This window comes from Rhea americana, unplaced genomic scaffold (genome assembly GCF_003343005.1).
Source record: "Rhea americana isolate MKP2758 unplaced genomic scaffold, rheAme1 scaffold_2, whole genome shotgun sequence".
In the NCBI taxonomy this organism is placed as follows: domain Eukaryota; kingdom Metazoa; phylum Chordata; class Aves; order Rheiformes; family Rheidae; genus Rhea; species Rhea americana.
Window position 1 is genome coordinate 9964753 of NW_028186149.1, and position 9171 is coordinate 9973923.

Genomic DNA, 9171 nt, shown 5'->3' on the forward strand with positions numbered 1-9171 from the left:
GGTAAAAAAAAAAAAAAGAAAAAAAAAAAAGAAAAATCGCTTTTGGAGGCAGCATCACTGCCGCAGTGTGATGCTTGCACTCCGGCCTGCCTCCGCCCCGGAGCTCTGCTCTTTCTGTCTGGTTTTTGCATTTTGTTCAGGCGATGAACATAAGCTAGTCCCTGCTTGTTTCTTGTTTGTGGGCATTTTTAGCTTTTTGGTTGGGCTGTTGTGGTTGTCACTCAGACCAGTGCTGCAGTGTTGCGGTTGAAAATTGCTGCTGTGTGTGAAAAGGGAAAAGTGAAGGGGGAAAGGGAATCTACATCAAGACAAATATTTGAAGTGGAATATGAAAACACTTACGCTGATTACATTTTATAAAAGTTGTTCTTTGACATCCCGTATTAAGGGCATGTACTGTGGTAGTTGTCCATTTCCTCTAACAATTAATTGACCTTATTTTCACTTTGATACTAATTTTTACTTCTATTTTAGAAAGTAGGTTCTGTAGTGATTAAGTATAAGAAGAAAAATCTCTGAACATTGATGTAACTGTGAATTATGATATTTGTTGCAGCAGTTGAAAGATGCTTCAGTTAAGAGCTTAGCTTAGGCCGATATTGCTCACAACCCAGGTTAACAGCCTTTGTCCAAGCATACGAAGTATAACTAGTCAAGAAGTTCTTTAGATATCTTTAACAGAGCAAACAAAAACTGCTTTTTAGCTGATCTGCGATGTAGGCCTGTATTCAATGGTGCATTTAGTCAGTTATGTTACTAGCCAAAGCAAAACTTCCCAGTTCCTGCTAGGTCCTAAAGGTGCTGAGAGTTATCAAAGGCTGCGTTACTGCGCGGAGAGATCTCCGATTCTGTTACTGTCTGCTGCCAGCATGGTCGCAGGCTGAGCTCTGCCCACAAGGCCAGTCTGGGAGCCTGCCGTTCTCCCTCTGAAACTGTGGTGTTGTCAGGAGCGTAGCCTGTGCTTTCAGGCTGCGCTATGGTCAGTCCCTGATCTCAGGTGATTTATAAGGTCTCAGGTGAACTCCTGCCTGTACAGGAGAGTATGGATACGCAACTGAGTCTTTTTGCTGAGCATGTTTGTATAAAAAAAACCCAAACAAAATCTCAAGACGCTACGACTATATGTAGTTTGGTAATGATACGCGGCCAGACTGAGCTCCTCTGGTTCTTGTCCTAGCAACAGTGTCAGGAAATTCTTTTCTGCAAAGCAGTTTCAGTTTTTTATTTTACTATAACAAGTACTTGTTTGTTCTTCCTTGCCAACAGAAAACTCAATACAAGAAAAATAGCAAGTATGATTTAAATCTGAATATATACCTCTAGGACCAAGATGCCTATGTCTGAGGGTGCAGTTTGGCTTTGAATCCTTGGTCCTCTGTAAGGAACACTGTGATCGTATGTCATTGTCATGTTTGATAGTTGCGTGTACTGGCCAGCTGTTCAAATACAATTGTGTGCTTTTGGAACAGACACAGAACAAAGCAAGAAATCTGCTATTCTGAGAATATTTTCCATGCYTGCCAAGGTTTTGTAATAGAGCAAACAAAAACTGCTGAAAGAGATGGTTCAAAAATAGTCTAAGTTGATTTTATCTATTATGTTTTTCACCTACTCTCCCTATGCAAGAACAGAAGCAGGCAGCTTAAGGAACATGTGATGGAACTCAACTGATCTTTTTTTAATGACATTTTGTCTTTGACTAAGACTGTCATCAATCCTGTTTAGGCCACATATGTAACTGCAGAATTCTTGCGGAGATAATCCTGTACCATCCTTTTGTACTGTTTCTAGCATAAAGGCAGGTCAGAAATGTTTCAGAAATAAGAAAAGGTATGGAGGGTACTAGGAAAAAAATACGACAAAAGGCATAAAGACTCCAAGACTAAAGTAGAATAAAAGTTTTTCTGCAAATAATCCATTTGCACAAAAATGTAGATGTGTGAGATTTAGAAAGTACTTACAGAATCCACAAAGGAAGAAAAAAAAACTTTAAAAATATTTGTGGATTTTTCTTCCAGCCTCTTAAGCAGATCTTAAGCTCATGAAATTAAGTGAAAAAAATACAATAATAAAGTGAAAGCCAGGAAAAAGTTAACTGAAGTTTCTGCTAGCCTTTTCCCATTAACAGTATCCRTGCCTTCTAACCAGTCCTACTCACGTGTCATCAACCTGTTAGTTCATCTCAAAATATTGCCAGGAAGCTGAGGACATTAGCATGTCTTAATGGCCTTAAGCAGCCTCAGCTGGGGCTTCTAGCCACACCTCTACCCTCAGGCTCTCGAGTTCCCTTTCAGCTCAGCCTTGGGCATACAGTTCTTGACTAAACTCTGCTGTGGGTGTCTGCTGTTAGCTCTGTTGTTGCTGTGCCTGGCTACGGACYGGACCCTGCTGTCTCACGGGCTGGTTTCTCGGCTTGACTTCAGACCTGCTGGTCCCCTGGGCTCTCAGCTGGTGGTGGCTGCTGCTGCCGCTGCCCTGGTTTTGCCCTGCTCTGTTGTTTGAGAGTTGTAGGATGGGGCMGTGGCTGAGAAGGCCCCTGCCCTGCTGGCTGTGCTCCCATTCTCAGCTCCTGGCCCTGGCCGCTCTCTGGTAAGCGTCTTCTTGGATTGCCGTTGATTATAGTTACAACGGTTAAAGACTTGAGTAAGGTATCAGTCCTACTGATAGAAGTAGTGACTTTTCTTTCAATTTTTTTGTGACCTGACATGAAATATTTGAATATGTGTCTACTTTTCAAGTGTTATTTAAACAAATTTAAAGTTATATGTTGTAAATAGGCTGGGTTGGTTAATGTATTCAAAAAAAATAGTACTGGTGGGAGGTAAGAGTAGATGCAGGTAGCGTAGACAACAGAAAGGTAGTAAAAAGGCTACAAGAACTCTTTCTCTGGTAATCATCCCTCATACATGAGAGTCTCTCCCTGAGCATCTTTTGGAAACTAAACTGGATGGCCTTTAGTCTTTGAAATAGTTTAACGAGCTTGTACATGCAATAGTGCTGTTTTGTTTCAAATGAAGACTGAAATTGCTTTGATATGTTAGGATATCTGAGCAAGTATTTTGGCAAACAGCCTTATTTACAGGTAGATGTTACTGACTCACCTGCTTCTAGGGCTAATGAAGGCAGATTGTGATTCCTGTTAGACTGATAAGGATTAATAAGGTTATTGCTAACCTTATAGGAATGGAAATGGAAGCTCCACAAGAAAATCTGTGCTCTCTCACSAGAAGAGTGAAGGGGTGAAAGGACAATTACTGTTTTGTGTAGCATGGACTGTAATATGCACAGATAGAGATGTCCTTTACAGAACATGTATCTTCACAAATGATTCTCCTATGTAGTGCTTCAGCATGTGCCCCTAACTGTTTAGCTAAGCTGAGGAGGCAGGTCACAGTCTGTGTTTTACCAGTGGTAGAATAACAGCTTTCCTTGCAAAGATCCTGTAAGTCAGCAATCAGTAAAGGACTAAAAATAGCATTCAGATTGAAATCGTTTGTTGCATGATCAAGTAYACAGTATATAATTAAACAATAGATTGGAAAAATATGGAATATGGAAATATGCGTGATAGTAATATTTTGCGGGTGATACTTTGTAAAGTCCTGTCAGGTTATTCTGTTTTTTTTAGATGCCAGTGGCCAAGCCCTATTTTCATGTACAAATACAGAGAAGCTGTACTGATAAACATCTTATGTGCATGCAGCTATGACTCAAATCTGGCTCACTATCTGTAGATACATCATCTCTTCCAGTTTTATGGAGACTGTGCATTAGCTTCTGTAGGGATGTTTGTAGAGAAGGGAGGGAGGGAGGAAGAGATCTTGACTCCTGCGTGGTGCAATAATATAACTGTAGTCTATAGGCTTTACTAATATCAGTACCAGAGTTTGAGGAAATGTCACAGACTATGAGGAATTCTCATGGTATAGGGTAACAGGGACAATAAAGAAGAAAACAGGAAAGCAAAATGGGGAAAGAAGCTGATGGTTTTTTTTTTGTTTTTTTGTTTTTTTTTTCCTAGTGACTAGATACATCTAAAATAAGAATCTTGATTAACAGACTCTTCCCTCCATGCTCCAAATTCTGCTAACYTCTCTTTATCCTCATCCATTATCAAAGGTATTCAACTGTCAGCACTGAATGTTAATAAGAATAACCAGTAYGCTTGCTGGCTCCCACAGGAGCCAGGAACCTCCTCTGATCCACCAGAGTCAAATCTGAGTCCCTTGTGGAAATGAAATCATTTCCATATCTTAGTAGAATATAATAACAAAACAGTGCCTTCTTTTATATCCAGGCAACATTACTGAGTAGAAACGTGTTTAACTCATTTCACAGAGCAGTTTATATCACTACTAGTGCACTTGACCCAATACCTCACTCAACATGGAGTGTTTRGGCAGTGGCCTGTCTGCTGAGGAGAAAGGATACTTTGGTAGTGATTCACAGCACAGTTTCTTAATGAAGACTAAGTGTGCAACTTAAACTAGAGCAGTTCTCACCATAGGGAGCAAAAGAAGTTGTCAAGTAGAAGAGGAGAATCAAAAATAAATTTCAAACTTGCTTTCTGYCTTTAAGTTCAATATCAAGTATAGATAGACCTGAGGATCCTCTGTTAATAGCTCATCTTGTTTTCCTTTTTGTGTTTTATTTCCTCCATTATTTCTACCCACACAGGACAGGAGTGTGTGACCATTTTACGTTATGGGTTGTGAAAAAAAATTTTTTTTGTCTTTGCATTGACACAGACTGGATGTGAGAAAGTGTGAATTTTGTTCATGTTACTGCCAAACATATGCACAATACTGCTTATCTTCTGAAACAGTTTTCAGATGGCCTCACTTTGATGTTGGGGACTTCTTTTATAATGTATTAACTGTTACCCACTTACTTCCTTTGGCTGTGCTGCATGTTCTGATATGAGCCATTCATCTTCTGCTTTCAGAACCATGATGTCTTTCAGTCATTACCATTCATCCAAACAATATGTCATGTATCGCTTCCAATCTTATGCTATGATGCTATCTCACTTTGTTTGCTCCCTACATGTGTCCTCTTTAATTTCCATGTTGATCTGTATTTTCAGTCACTCACATAGTGATATGCAGAAGTTCCCTTTTGAGGTGTAGACCATCTCCTTCTCCCGTACCTTTCATGCTAAGCTTAGTGTAAGGATCCCCTCAGAAAAGCAATTATCCTACTGACCTTTGTCTGTCTGTTGTTCATGACTTGCAACAAAACCGATTTCCTCAGAGCTCCTGTTTATTTACCAAATGTTGCATGCTTCACATGACACTGCTGTTCTCAAGAACACTTTATTCTTAACAATCACAAAAGTAAGCATCATCAAAGACTGAGGAAGATAGACCCTTGCTGCTGTTGTATGAGAGGAAAGTGGCAAGTAAGTTCATGAACTAAAACCTGGCATATACAGCCCTGGGCAGGGGGAATGTACTTTTCTCCCCCTAAGCCATAAAAAAGTACAGTTATGTGTAAACAAACCTAAGATACTTTGCTTCTGCAATACTTTTCAGTTTGCCTTATCTGCATTCAGATCTTCATCTGTACAAGTTTGTATTTAAATTACACATGCAATCACCTGATTCTATCTGTGAAAAGACATGCTACATAATGATGATGTAAATGTTACAAATTGATCTTGAAATATCAGGTCTATGAGCACTGAATTACAATAAGATGCAGGTATCTGCCATTTGAATCAAGATGTGTTTATTCTGGAAAGGAGAAGAGTCATGAAATTTAATGCATTTTCTACTGCTGTACAAGAGCATAAATATGCAAATAAGCCGTAGGTTTTGCTTGAGGATAAAAAGGAATCTGAGATACAAAATGGACAAATAAGCAAGTATTTGGAATGGTGATTGCGCATGTTGTATAGGTTAATGTAAGATTTATTTTTTTAAACATACCGAGWGAAAAACAGCAGTTTTCTTCTATGGTGTTTAGGTATATACACRTAAGCAATGTGTTTCTCTATAAGTTTCAAGAGTTCTTTTTTCCACTTACTGATGGARCTGTTTTCCAAAGCCTGGGGTAGGGATCAACATGGAGCACGATGGGTTCCACAGCTCCAAGAAATCAAAGATGCAGTACTGCAGTTGAACTTTATACCCTTACACCAACAGAGGATTTATTCTTTATAGGATATAACATGTTTGTGAAGTGTAACAGTACAGGATTGCTCTCCACCCCAGAGAGCTTGTTATTTCAAAGTAAACAAATACCCTGTACAAATGCAATGCAGGGCTAAAGAACCGATTAGACTGTGTCAGGGATCTCATGMTTCTAGTTACAGGAAATTTAACATTTTCTTTTTATTAGTCAGTCAGGTGCAGTGTTATTACTGATAACTCTGAGGTCTCAAACCAAAATTCAGTTTCTGTATGGGGCCTTGGTGGGRTACCTCCAGCTTTGGTATTAGTCTTAATCCTGATTTATGAGCCAAATGTTGTTCTGTAGTGTTTCAATGGATTTTAAATTTGTAGTTTAGCCAAACATTTCTCCCTAAGTAGTGTAGACTTCCATTATGATGAAAAAAATGTTTTTCATGATCATCAGACTGGCTTAACTGAGCTTGCTTTGAGAGAATATTTGTATATAAATGGAGTCTGCTCAAAAAGACTGTACACCTGCCTTTCAGGGCAAAGATAAAGACRCATGCTTTTTCCTAGATGTGAAGGTCTTGTGATAGTATTCTCTGAGTGCAATCTGATGATTGTCTTGTTGAACAGTTTTCTGTTTACCAGACCAAAGATTTAATTTTCTTCAATTTTTGTCTTCAGCTATATCTTGCAGGAGCTTTTTCCTTTTTTCTTCTTTTTTCTTTTTTTTTTTTTTTTTTTTTTTNCTGTGTACACTGAGTAGGCTGGAAATTTCTGTGAAATTGAATGAAAAAAAAAACAATGAGTGAGAAGATATTTCATAGTCACTTTCAATAGTGAAGGCACATGGCCTTAAGTCAGTATAAAACAAAGGATAAGGCAGTTGCATTTCCAACAAGCTTCCTCCTGAGGCACCATACCAGCTATAGGGTTGGACAAGATCATGACTGTGTTCAATGAAATAAGTGCAAATGTCAATTATTTCTCAATTTTATGAACAGCAGGGGCTTTACATTTTAGAGTTCAGTGGAGGAAAAGCATACATGTAATAAAAAATTACTCATGACGAGATAAATACAGGAATTATGCTTGTTAAGTCTGACTGTAAAGACTGTCATTACAGCTTCTCATTCAGAAATTATGTATCAGCTCTGCAAAACTAACATGGTAAAGTAGGAATTAGAAATTGAGGTAGAAGATTAATAGCGGTTTCATCACACAGAGAAGGTAATGCCTAAGGACCTGACACTGGATGAGGGGCTGTACAAGCACAGTATAGTAGACAGAGAATGATAGTCTCTGCCTTGGAGAGTTTGATCCATGCAGTCAAGATGGAGTGGGCGGAAAGGAAGTAATGTTTCCTTAGAAAACRGTGATTTTATTTTGAACAGAAATGTTCAATCATTTTTTTCCCCAGGATTCCTGATGAGCTTCTCCAGGGATGAAAGTTTGGCTTCCAGAATCTGGAAGCTCGTGGCCTTTAGGGTATATATTGAAGGAGTCTGCCATGGAGCTGCAGGGGCTGGGAATTCTGTACCAGTTGCTGTCAAACAGGTCAAATCCTTGGTTTCAGTCAGGTTTTGTTCTTGACTCAGCAGAAGGAGGTAGCCAAAAGATTCCCAGTAAAAGTCAAAATCCCAAAGCTTTCAGGTTCATTGAAAGTTCAGAGAGAAGTAACGTGTACGGAGAGATGCAGAAGGCTAAATGATGCTGAGGTGAAGAAACTGAGTAAAGGAAGGTAACAAATCATATTGGGTAGGAATGAGCTTCACTTAAGAAAATGTGCTATTAAAAACTGTCATAAAACCGCTAAATTTAAAGCAGCATACCTATATGTTCCAAAGACTGTTGTTTCCTGAGTACTCATCTTCCCCACACAGAGGAAGACTTCAGTGTAATAGAAGCACAGCCWGACCTTAGATGGTGGGGGAGAATGGGATCAGCAATGCCACCATTTGAGTCACTTGGGCAAGGCATGTGTCCTGTCACTCTTAAATTTAAGAGGTAGGTTTATATATATATGTATATAAAAGTAATGTAGTATAGTAGAATTATTTATTTTAATGCTCCTTTCTTAATATCTTACTAGTGGATAATGCTTGCAGGTGTTAACATCTGTTTTTAAACATGCTATAAATTCAGATGTAGACTCTATAAGCAAAGGCCAAGATCATGTAAGGAATTATGAGTATGTGAGGCATCAGCAGACTCACTGAAGTCGATGTTTGCTTGTATGAGCTGCCTAGCYTATTCTGCTGCCTCTTGTTCCTGCTACAGATTTTTTTTTTCTTTTTTTCAGAACAAATGTTTAAGACCCTCATATTGAGGATGTTTGATTATTCTTTGTGTCTAGCAGATTCATAGCATCACTGTATCTGACGAAAGGGATGCACATAGCCAAATGATGTAGAGATATCTACCAGGAGCAGTGAATTAGGAAGTATGAAGCAGTGAAGTAGGAAGGTATCTGAGTAAGCTGGGAGAACATTGAACAGTGCTGAAAAGTGCTGAAAAGGGGCAAAACAAGGAAATGTAGACCAGCACTCAAATTTGGAAAATTCTGTTAGAACTTCAGGGCCAAACCTTTCCAGGTAATCTCTGGCTAATGTCAGGACTAGGAACARACAGGCACCTCCAGAAAAATAGCTAGAGATATTTTTTTTTTTTCTAAATATGCCCATCTAACAAACAAATTAATGCCCACTCTATGGCTTTTGTTTTAGGGATCCAGAGGAGACTTTGAATATTAAGAGGGTTAAATAATTGTTAAAAGTGAAGTGCTACTCTAAACAGAGCTTGTGCAAACTGCATGTTCCCAACTAGCTGTCAAGTCTTTAGGGTCAATATCATTCTGCTGTGAATATTGTTTGTTTGCATCCTGTAGTACTACCATAAATATTTGGGGAACAGGAARCTTGAGATTTTATAGTAGATCTAATGGCTACATTCCAGTTTTAAACCCACTTACTATTTTAAAAAAGATCAAGCCCTAAGCAGGGCAGTGCACGGCCCGGCGAGCAGGACGGCGCGGTGCGCGGGAGCGGCGGCC